Raw genomic sequence first — 11,883 nt, forward strand, 5'->3', positions numbered from 1 at the left:
CTAGAGGGAACCCAATCCTCCAGGAGGCTAGCTCAGAACAAGACAGTGTACGATGACCACAGGACAGAGAAACCTGCAGGTTGGGGATGATGGACACGGCCGCAGGCCGTTACAATGACATGTCCCTTTTTCAACAATTTATGGTAAAAATAAATTAAACCGTGTATTTAGTTAGTGTTTTCAACCATAACAAATAACTGTTGCTGCAGAAAATTTAGGTAGGCTTCCAGACTACAAAGCCTAGACTGAGTTGCCTATGAGAATCAAATTAGAGTTAACAGAATTACCCCTTGCTGGCGGGGACAGTTGGGGAGAATTTTATTATGGAGTCTCTCTTAGAGTAGTTCCGTAAAGCTCCATTTATTTATAAGAAAATTGGTATTGGTCAGTTCTGGTATGGCGGCGTAATCCAGTCACAGTATGGCGGTTTGGTCAGGTCTGGAATGGCTGTTGTAAATGTGTTGCCTGGAGCTATTCTACCAATCTACCAATCCTGTGGTGAGAATTCCATCAGACAATATGCAGACAGCTCTAATTTCAGTATAGCTAATACTACATGCAGCAGCTCTAGTGATATCTAACTGTGCTAGAACCAGGTCTTCAGTAGCCCCGCAGTTCCTGACACAACCATTGGTGGCGGCAGAAGGGGGGGCCTTACTTCTTCCACAAAGTGTAAAAATGGTAAAATAGATAAACTTTTTTTTTTAATTAAGTTATATGAAATGTAAAAAAAAAAAAAAAAAAAATAATTTACTGGAATACCCCTTTAAAGGGGTACTCCAGGCAAATTACATAATTTAACACTGCACTTACAAAGGAAATTTATATAACATTGCCATTTACACTCATTAGGACAGCTGTAATGTTACCCGTTTTTCAAAGAATCAAAGTCCCACAGGAAGTTCTGTAGTTCAGGAAGAAGGAAACACATCACGTCTCAGTGCTGTTCCACAGGTGCCATATTGAGACGTGATGTATTTCCTCTCTGTCACAGGGAAACCCGCCCCTCAACACATCCTCTGCCCGCCTCATTCCTCCTCTGCCCGCCCCACTCCTCCACTGCTTGCCCCACTCCTCCTCTGCCCGCCCACTCCTCCTCTGCCCGCCCCACTCCTCCACTGCTTGCCCCACTCCTCCTCTGCCTGCCCACTCCTCCTCTGCCCGCCCCACTCCTCCTCTGCCTGCCCACTCCTCCTCTGCCCGCCCCACTCCTCCTCTGCCTGCCCCACTCCTCCACTGCTTGCCCCACTCCTCCTCTGCCCGCCCCACTTCTCCTCTGCCCACCCCACTCCTCCACTGCTTGCCCCACTCCTCCTCTGCCTGCCCCACTCCTCCTCTGCCCGCCCCATCTCCTATCTATCTATCTATCTCCTATCTCTCTATCTATCTATACAATCGATATCCAGCCGCACCTCCTAGAAACACGGGTGCCAGGGAATGTCCCGACCACGGACTCAATAGATTCCAGTTCAAAAGTATATCCCGGCACTCCAAAGATTAAGTTAGTGTTTTTTATTGCAAAATTTCATCAGTGCGCAGCACAGCAAACAGGTTATGATGCAACGTTTCGGCAGTCAGTTACCGCCATTTTCAAGCATAACCGTAGTGACAACAACCTCCATTAAATACATGTGCATTCATTAAACAAGTGTCATTTCATAGGTGCAGATACATGTCAATTAAGTTCAAACATCGTGACGTGTCCATTCAGACACACCCCATGGGTGTGTGTAGTGTCCGTGATTTTAGTTCAGGATTTTTCAAGCGCATCTAACACGCTTCTAGCGTGAATGTGAACCAGGTCCAATATAAGGTGCAGTCAGTGATGTGAAAAAATTGATACTTGAAACAATAACCAATATTATTGTAAATGAAACACATCGGAGTCCACTCACTGCGGTACTATTTATAGGAGCAAGGAAAGTAGAAATCGGATTGTTCAAAATTAGGCGTGGTGGGGATACTGCCACTACCGTCCACTATGGGGAATTCCCATTATAGCCTGTAGTACACACATAGCGGCAGGGACCCATAAGGGAATCTAGGCCGATTGCTAGCATCATAGCATTATTTGTATTATTGACTCGCCGGATATCCACTATTTCCAGGTAAGTACCTGTTGATATAATGTATTCTCCAGCTTGTTCAACTAGACCTCTCCAGGTCAAGATTTGTGGTTGGCCACATCCCAGGTATGCCGTGCGTTATTATGATGGAAACAATCGCTGTGTCTAGCCAAGGTTCAGAAAGAATATGCTTTGCTCCAGCTTCCCAGCAGTGAGATGTTCTCCCGTATTTCATTGTGATATCATCTATAAATAACAAGACAAGAGAGAATATTAGTAAATCAACATCATATAAAATTATAGAATTGTTGTCAAGATAATTCACATCAATGTGACAAACATAAAATTGGACACATGTAGGACACATGCAAATCCGGGCATATCTCAACTCTGGGTATATTTCGACGTTTTATATTCAATATTAAGCCCATTCTCACCCAGGGCTTCTGTTCTAAAAATCCACTCCAACTCTTTTTTCTTTGATACTCGTTGCCGATCACCTCCCCTCTTGAGAGGTCCCACTCTATCAATAGCCATAAAATGTAGATCTCTTTCTAGATGTCCCTGTTCACAAAAATGTTTTGATACAGGGAGATCTAGTTTATGTTTTCTAATTGAGTATCTGTGTTGTGTGATCCTAGTTTTTAACTCCAATGTTGTCTCCCCAATATAGATTTTACCACAAGGACACCATAGGGCATATATAACATGATCCGTAACACAGGTAAGATATTGTTTTATTTTGTATGTTTTTCCTGTCAAGGGATGTTTGAATTCTGATCCTTTATGCATATACTTGCAGTTTATGCAATAAAGGCAAGGAAATGAGCCAGTTTTTGGAGTACTCATGAAGGTTTGTGTCAGTGTTGTATTTGTGTTCACTTCTGCTTTAACTAACATATCCTTCAAGTTACCACCTCTTCTGTAGGACATTAGAGGTGGGACTTGAAACTCTTTTGTGTTTTTATGTCCTTTCCGTATGATGGACCAATGTCTGTTAATAATGGTGTTAATTTGTGGTGAAAAGTGTGAATATGTTGTCACAAAGGGGATACGTAGTAATTTATTATCTCTAGTTTTATCTTGTAGAAGGGATTCTCTATCCAGTGTTTTAACTTCTGTTTTACTTTCAAGTAATAATTTATCCGGATACCCTCTCTCTTTAAATTGTCCCGACATTTTTTCTAGGGCTCTATCTAGATCTTGTGGGTCATCTATGATCCTTCTTGCCCTCAGCATCTGACTTTTGGGTAATGCCCTGATGGTTTTGGATGGATGGCAACTCCTAAATTGTAGTACATTATTGCAATCCGTTTTTTTTACGTATAAATCCGTTGTAAGTGTTTGTCCCTGTTTTTTTACACTCACATCCAAATATTGTACATTTTCTCTACTGGAAGTTACTGTAAATTTTATTGTTCCGTCAATCGTGTTAAGAAACTCAACAAAGTCTGATAGTTCCTGTTCGTCACCATTCCATATCATAAAGGCGTCATCTATGTAACGCTTCCACATAAGGGCATTCCTAAAGTGGGGTGACACATAGATAAATGACTCCTCTAAGAAGGCCATTACGATATTTGCGTAAGTTGGTGCGTAGTTCGCACCCATCGCCATCTATCTATCTCATATCTATCTATCTATCTATCTACAGCTTGCATAAGCACAACCACCATCATCAAGTATCAGTATGGCATGATGACCATCATTGTCTCTTGGACAAGAAGCTGGTAGTAATTTTGCAACCTGTGCAACTCTGGTTTGCAGAGCTACTGTACAACCACCCGCACCATGCCATGCTGATACTTGATAATGGTGGTTCTATTTATGCAAACTGGATTTCAACAGCTTGCATAAGCACAATCAACATCATTAAGTATCAGCATGGCATGATGGTGGGGGTTGTATGTGTGTAAGCTGGAGTTGCACAGCTTTCAGAACTACTACCATCATCATTGTCTCTTGGACAAGATGCTGGTAGTAATTTTTCATGCTGTGCAGCTCCGGGTTGCGCGGCCACAACCCTCAGCATCATGCCATATTAAAAGTAGACAATGGTGGCTGCAGTTTTTATTCACTGGACACCCAAATAAGGGGGCTGGGTTGTCAGTATTTCCCATTACTGCTTGTGTAGGGGACTAAGCTGTGCAGTGGGAGGGGAATAGATGGAGGGAGGCGGGGAATAGAGGAACTAGGGATGGAGGGCAGGGTTGTGGCCATGTTTGTGGGTGGGAGGAGGAGGTGGGAGGTTTACAGAGGCAGGCCAGGGAAACAAGGCATTGTGGGGGCTGTAGGAATATGCAGCACACAGACACTGGTCCAAACAGGAAGCTGGAGATGTAATCAGCAGCAACAGAGAACAGTGCAGGGGGCAGCTAGAGCAGCCAGAGGGGGAAAAAATGTGACAGAGGAAGCCAGTAACCATCCCCCAGTGTGTGAGGAGTTTAGATTTTACAGGGGGTGCCTGGAGTACTCCTTTAAGGTTCTACCCTGCAACGCTTGTCAGAGAAAATTGGAACCAGCTTGATCTTGATCAAGTAAATTAGTGCCTCAAAGAATTTCTAAGTATTAAATGAGATTTTTGGTTGATTTTTTTTCCTCAATTTCATCTCAATATTTTCCATTAATTATAATAATTTGCTTTAATTTGTTTGAGGTATGTTTCACAAAACCAGACTGCTCAGCTATAAAACAGTTTTTTTCTATATCTGTGATTTGTGTACTTGTTATGAAGTACAAGAGCCGGGTGAGCATCCTGTAAGTGTAGCGAGTCCATCATTTTTACAATAGAAAGGAAAATCCAACTCACCATCAGACCGCAATCCCTCAGCAACTGCTGTAAAAGTATCATCCCATCAATACAGTTTTCTCTTGAGAATAAAGGGGTTATCAAGTGCTACAAAAACATGGCCACTTTCTTCCAGAGACAGCCCCACTCTTGTCTCCAGCTTGGGCGGGGTTTTGCTGCTCAGTTCCATTGAAGTGAATGGAACTTAATTGCAAACCGCACCTGACCTGGAGACAAGAGTGGTGTTGTCTCGGAAAGAAAGTGGTCATGTTTTTGTAGCATTGAATAAGCCCTAAGACTATGTTAAGACTAAGGGCGACATGTATCATCCGGCGTACGGATGATTTTCGGCGGAAAGTGCCGATTTGCGTATTTTTTTTATTCGCAAATGGACGATTTGCGAATAAAATATTCGTATATCGGCACTTTTCGCCGAGTACGCCAGGGGGCGGGGAGGGGGTGTGGAAGGGGCGTTACGGGGGGCGCGGACTCAGAGTCCGCGCGATTTATCATTTTTTCCGCACAAAGATACGCCGAAATCCTACTCCACCTTTCAGGTGGCGTAGGTTTTCGGCTGTGCGCATAGGCGCGAACAGGATTTATGTAGAGGCAGTCCGCCGAGATGCGGGGACTTAATAAATGTCTTAATAAATGTCCCCCTAAGTATTTCTGTCTGTAGTAGAGAAAAATTATAATATGAAGATTGGCACAGTTTCTGTGTTTTCAACCAACTCCTGGCTTTGGTTGAAAAAGTAGCCTAAAAGTTAACTTAAAAGACCATACACTTACCTTCCTCACTCCCCCACTACCAGCAACATCAGGGAGTCCCAGTCCCTGTACAGTGCTTTGGGTTTGTGACCACTGATTCATTGACTGCCCATATGACATTATGTCCATGGACCCCTAAGAACTGTGCAGTAGGGATCAGAGCTCGTTTCAGCAGGAGAGTGAGGTGTTTTGTTTTTAAATACCTAACTTGCGAAACTTTTTTTTTTTCATATTCTCCACCAAATGAAGTGTATTACCCACAAACTTTTTTTTTAACCCATTCACATCAGCATTCTTTATATATGTTCCTACTACACATACCCCATGCAGTAGGAATAGATATATAAGTTCCTGCACTGACGGGGTTAATGATGTGAGCGGGAGCGCTGCATTGAGAGTGATCCCGCTCACATCAATGTCCGGGGCCGGAGGTAATGAGAGTCAGCTGCGATCCCGCAGCTGACTCTCATTAATCCCTTAAACACCATGATCTACAGTGATTACAGCGTTAAAAGTGCTCAAGTGATTGCGACCCCCCCAGCCAAGCTGCTGGGGTCCCGATTGCATGTGCTGACAGGCGGGGGTAAGCTCCTCACCTCCGTCCTGTCGGATCCGCAATCTATGTGTAGAGCCTGCTCTCAGGCAGGCTCTATACATAGATCGCCAATAACACTGTGCTATGCTGTGCAGTGATAAAAGTGTAACATTTTTTTAAAAAAGTGTAATAAAATACTTTTATACAAGTATTAAAAAGCCCCTTATAACCCCCCCCCAAATAAAAAGTTAAAAGACCCCCTTGCCCATTATAAAAATAAATAAATAAACATATTACATATTGTAGCGTGCCGAATTGTCCGATCTATTAAAATATAACATTATTGTTCCCGCACGGTGAACGGCGTAAACAGGGGGGGGGGGAAACGCACCAGGATTGCTGATTTTATTAAATTATATAACACAAAAGAATTAATAAAAAACAATCAAAATTTTTCTGTTACACCAATATGATATTACTAAAAACTAGAGATAATGGCGCAAAAAATGACACCTCAACCAGCCCTGTAGGTGGAAAAATAAAAGCGCTATGGCTCTTAGAAGGCGAGGAGGAACATTGCATTTATCTGACCCGGACTTTTGTGCATCAAATGGCCTGTCTTGAAGGGGTTAAAAAAAAAGGACAAGGCATCAAGGTGCAGCAACTGTATAACTATAAAAGTATTAAGATAAGTTTGGACTCATAGTGGAGAAATATTGGGACAGCGAGAAAGATCTTTTTTTTTAATCTGCGATACACAGGGAAATGTAGAAGGTCTAGATCAGCAATTGCCAACCAGGGTGCAGCCGGACCACACAGCCCGCTGCCATAATTGACCCTCCCCATCATCCTATTACCATTTACATAATGATGGCCATATTTTCTTATAACAGTTTTCCATCAATGTGCTCAGATGTCATATTGTGGCCCTGTTTTTCCCCAATTATAAACGATATTATTGGGTCATGTAGAGTAGTTCAAAGCATTAAATAAAATATTAACTTACAAAAGAGTTTGGCTTCTACAAATGGCTACCCTAGAAGATGGTTCCATTAAAGAGACCCTTACATTCTTGTGACTGATTTAAGGACAGGCTGATTTTTCTTCCCACATTTACTGTCAGGCTCTGTGGAGTTAAATGAGACAAAATGATTCTTGTGTTATCAATTGAATTAATGCTTTTCATATTACATTTAAAGCTTGTGCTTATCCAAAGCTGACATTTACCAGTCTTTTACAGAAGCGTCTGAGAAGATCTATGTATTACGGTCTCTTGATTTCTAGCTATGAATGCAGAATGATATGACATTGGCAGTTTGGCTCCACATCTGTTTACCAAATCATTGAAATCACTTTGCGAGCGCCCATATGACAGGGTAGAGCTGGAATGAAACGAGACTCACAGAAGCCTGCAGGTGTGATCATGACACATTTTCTTCCATCTGTCATCATCTTCATTCTGTGTCTGGGGGCAACTTCTTGCTTCTATTTAAAATACATATGGCATCTTCTCTTCCACTCATTTTACCAACTCCTAGATGGAAATAAAAAGTTTTTCTTTTTAGCTTTTTTTTTTTTAACAAGTTTTTTTATTATCTGGTTGTGTTACTTGTGAGGGGGGGGGGCATGTTTACTGTAACAGTATTTGTGCCAAAAAGCTGGAGCGTGGCTAGTAGAAAGGGGTGTGGCTTGAAGTGCCAAAACTGCAATGAGATTTGGGGCAAAATTTCGGCATAAAGTACACCAGCCAATACGTGGTATAGACAACATGTAAAGATGTGCTATAAGTATATCACACAGTATGAGACTCTGTGATAGGGTTAGTGAATGTTCAGACTACATACCTGTGTAAATAACAGAGGGGGGTTGTCTTTTTTATTTTTTCATTTCTGTTTTTTGTTTGTTTTAATTTCCACCCAAAAATTTTTTATAAAAAATAGTTCAAATATAGTAGAGAAGCTAAGCTCAGTGATATATACAGTAGGTTTGCATGATTTGAAATAGGAGCTCTAAGTGTAGAGTGGATCTGTCAAAATGTTTAGGCTCAGCACTGATATCAAACCCGGATGCTCAGTGCTTGATTCACCGTGGCTGCAGACGTTGGATGCTGCACTAGGGCCCCCAGGAATTAAACACTGAGCATTCGGGTTGGGATAATGTTGCCAAACCTAAACATTTTGAGAGATCTGCTCAACACTAGTCCTCAGGAAAAAGCAGAATAAATCACTACAGGACTCCAAGGAGGGACAGTGAGAGTCCTGCTTACTCCACCCCCACACAGACGATTGACAGGTCTCGCTACAAACTATTTGTTACTACAGACAGAATACTAAACAATGATTTCACAAGGCACATTGAAGACCATAAAGGTGTGATATGTGGATTGAATAAGGGTCTTATTACACAGCCGATTATCGCTTTGTGTAATAGAGACAACGATTAAGCGATGAACCGATCATTGGCTGATTGTTTCTTTAGGCTCAGACCTAAAATCATCTGCCGTAGCAATGCGCGGCCGATGGCTGACGATTGCCTAAACAGTAAATACTTTACCTGTCCACACTCCCAGTTTTCCCTGTGATCTGTACAGGCCCCAGCACCGCAAGGTGTGGCTTCAGATCGGCCTGCCTGAACTGACAGGGCGCTCAGCCAATCAGTGGCTGGGTCCGTCGCGGCCAGTGATAGGCTGAGAAACCTGTCAGCTCAGACAGGCTGCTCTGAAGCTGAAGCGCCCAGTGCCGAGATGCATACAGAGCACAGGAGAAGACTGGGAGCGTATACAGGTGAAGTATTTACTGTTTGGGCAAGGGCTGCACAGACATCACTAAAGATGTCCATGCAGCCCTTTCTAAATGATTATTGGGCTGTGTAATAGGCCCAATAAATGAGCGCCAATCTATCGGATCGGCACTCATTTACAGTATTGTTTGGGCCTTCATTGGCCCGTGTAATAGGACCCAACACAACAGCAATATATAGTCCACAGAGGCCACGGTTCCTGTGGGATATAAGCTACACCTATTAGCAGGTATATGCCGTACATTCAGTTGACTATCTTTTGACAACAGAGTTTGTTTTGTAATCCTTACTATTTAATTCTCATTCACCTTTTCCCTCTTACTCTCTAGGTATTTATTTAGAAGGATGGGTTTACTTTCACAGAGTCACATTTAATCTATTCGGGTGCGATAATTTGTATTTCCCCATCATCTCACATACTTTAGTTCATTATACTATTGTTTCACATGAATAATTTAGCAAAGTTTGGATTGATTGACTCTAATTAACTAAAACTTGTTCCAGGCAGTGCATCTATTGTCATGCTAGCTAGCCGCAAAGCCTCAAACTGTTCAGTAATGGCAATAAGAAGCCTATTGATTTCTAAACTGTACAAAAATGTGCAAAAATGAACTTGTCACAAACTGACAAAAAAAATAGGACAGCACCGGATAACAAAGTCTGGTGTGAAGTCACTTGGGAAAACACATTGTGGGTGCAGAGAATGTTGTGTAGGTATTACACAATGTGTATTAGTCCCATACCAGATACATATTACAGATGCAGCATGTAACAACTGGAGTCGTGGATCCGCTGTACCACCACTAGCAATGACGTAAGCCGCACCAGGGAGCAGAGGGCTGCTGGTCCTCACCAGTGCCCACCGCAAGGCTGTCAGGACTTGCTGCAGAAGGCGCCCCCCATGTCGCTACCCCTGGCTTGGCTTGCTAGCGGCAGTGGGCAAGGTTCAGCTGGAGACAGGTCGGCAAGCAGGCTGGAACACAGTAGGACTCACGGATGGAACCAGGATAGCAGTCCCAGGCAGGAACCATGGGCAGAAATCACAGGCAGGAATCAAGGAGAGCTGGGAACACACAATATGGAAGCATGCAGAGGCTCCAAACGGGAATGTCAGGACAGGTGCTCATTTATAGGGGAGGTGATTGGGTGCAACATCCAATTAGGGACGTACTGCCCCTTAGCTCACGCGTGCCCTAGGAGGCAGGGATGCACACGCCTAGCTGAAACACGGAGCCCGGAGCTGAAGAGGACAGGAGCCGGGGCAAGAGGGCTGAAGAGGCGGCACCAGGCCCATGCACGTGGGCTCTGGCATCCACCCAGCAGAGCTGGCGGGAAGAGTGGCAGCAGCCCAAAACATGGATCGCCACCGCAACACACTCAACTTACAGAGGCAAATCTCCGGCCCTGGGTCTAGTGACCCAAACTAATAACAGTATAGATCTCTATAGTGATGGTTTGTGACCACAATGTGCCAAGCTTACACAAATGCACAGATGCAGTATACTTTATGTCAGTGATATGAATCCCATATCATCCCATATTGTTAAATACATGGCTACCTTCACATTTCAATCTTGGAAAAAGACCAATAAAAACAACATGATGTTTTTGTTTGCAAAAACACCAGTAACCAGATGTTAGCTGGAAGTCAATGGAAATGTATGATGTACGTTAAAGCCATATTACACAGGTTTATCTGAAAGATCATTGAGGCCAAAGCCAGAAACAGAGAACAGGTCATAAAGAAAATCCATTCCTGGCTTTGGCTTCAAGAATCTATCAGATAAATCTGTGTATGTAATAGGGCCCTTACACACATGGTGTTTTTTGGGTGGTGTTTTTCTCTCCTCTCTGGCATTTTTGAGGCTCTGTGGCAGTTTGTCCACTTTTCTTTGGCAAACTGTGGTGTTTTTTTCTTCCTTAGACTTCGACGGGAATGTTCTGATCATCTCAAAAATGCCACTGCTGTGTGAATGCGGGTTTTTTTCCAAGCATTTTTGTACCCTTTTGATCTAACAACTAGGTCAAGGAAAAGGTAATTCAGCCATCTTGGTCCACACAAAAACTGTACTAGTCTCTTATCTTTTCCATGTTTATTGCACTTGCTTTTATGTTATGTCATGTATTTTAACTCCTTATAATAGGTATAACACCCCGGGATTAATGGAACTTTAAAATAAATAATATTATAGCATACTAGCATGCCATATGGGGGAAAGAAACTGTTTCTGATATAAAGAGCAAATCACTTATTTTCATTGAATGTATAAATAAAATTGTTATTCGTGAACTAGTATAGGCTCCTAGAACTGCACTGCTGTGTGCAAGGAGCTTTGGGCCCAAGTCACTCGTCTGTGGATCTGTCAATAGTTGCGGACCTGAAATTGCAGACAGAACGGCTCCGATCACACATTTGTATATGTGTACGGGGCCGCTATCTGTGCCGTAAAAGAAAAGTGGCCCTTACTTTGTGGCATGAATCGATATCTTCGGCAGGTGCAGGTCCCGCCGGATTTATCAGGGCTGAATGGGGACGAGGCCTAATTTAGGACAAGCATACGAGTACACTGGCCTTATTAAATGCCCCCCTTTCTTGTTTTTAAACTCCATGACTACACCATCCTCTAATTTGTATAGAGCCCTAATATTAAAGCTATGGGGCCTGACTGTACCCCCATATTCCTCTTTCATAAATAGGCATATAGACTTTTTTGTTGCATTTCATTTAAATACAAAGGAAAAAAAGTGGCAAGATCTGTCCGATACTGTATTATTAAAGCTTTAAAGGGGGAAATACAGAGTATCTGTAATACAATACCACATGGAGGTACACAGTGCCTATAACTTTATAGTACTGCTCATTGGATACCGGACAGTCCTTCTAGATGGACAAGTATTCACTAAGTCTAGGTATCTCCATGCAGTAG

The sequence above is a fragment of the Dendropsophus ebraccatus genome, chromosome 2, assembly GCF_027789765.1.
Source record: "Dendropsophus ebraccatus isolate aDenEbr1 chromosome 2, aDenEbr1.pat, whole genome shotgun sequence".
NCBI lineage: Eukaryota > Metazoa > Chordata > Amphibia > Anura > Hylidae > Dendropsophus > Dendropsophus ebraccatus.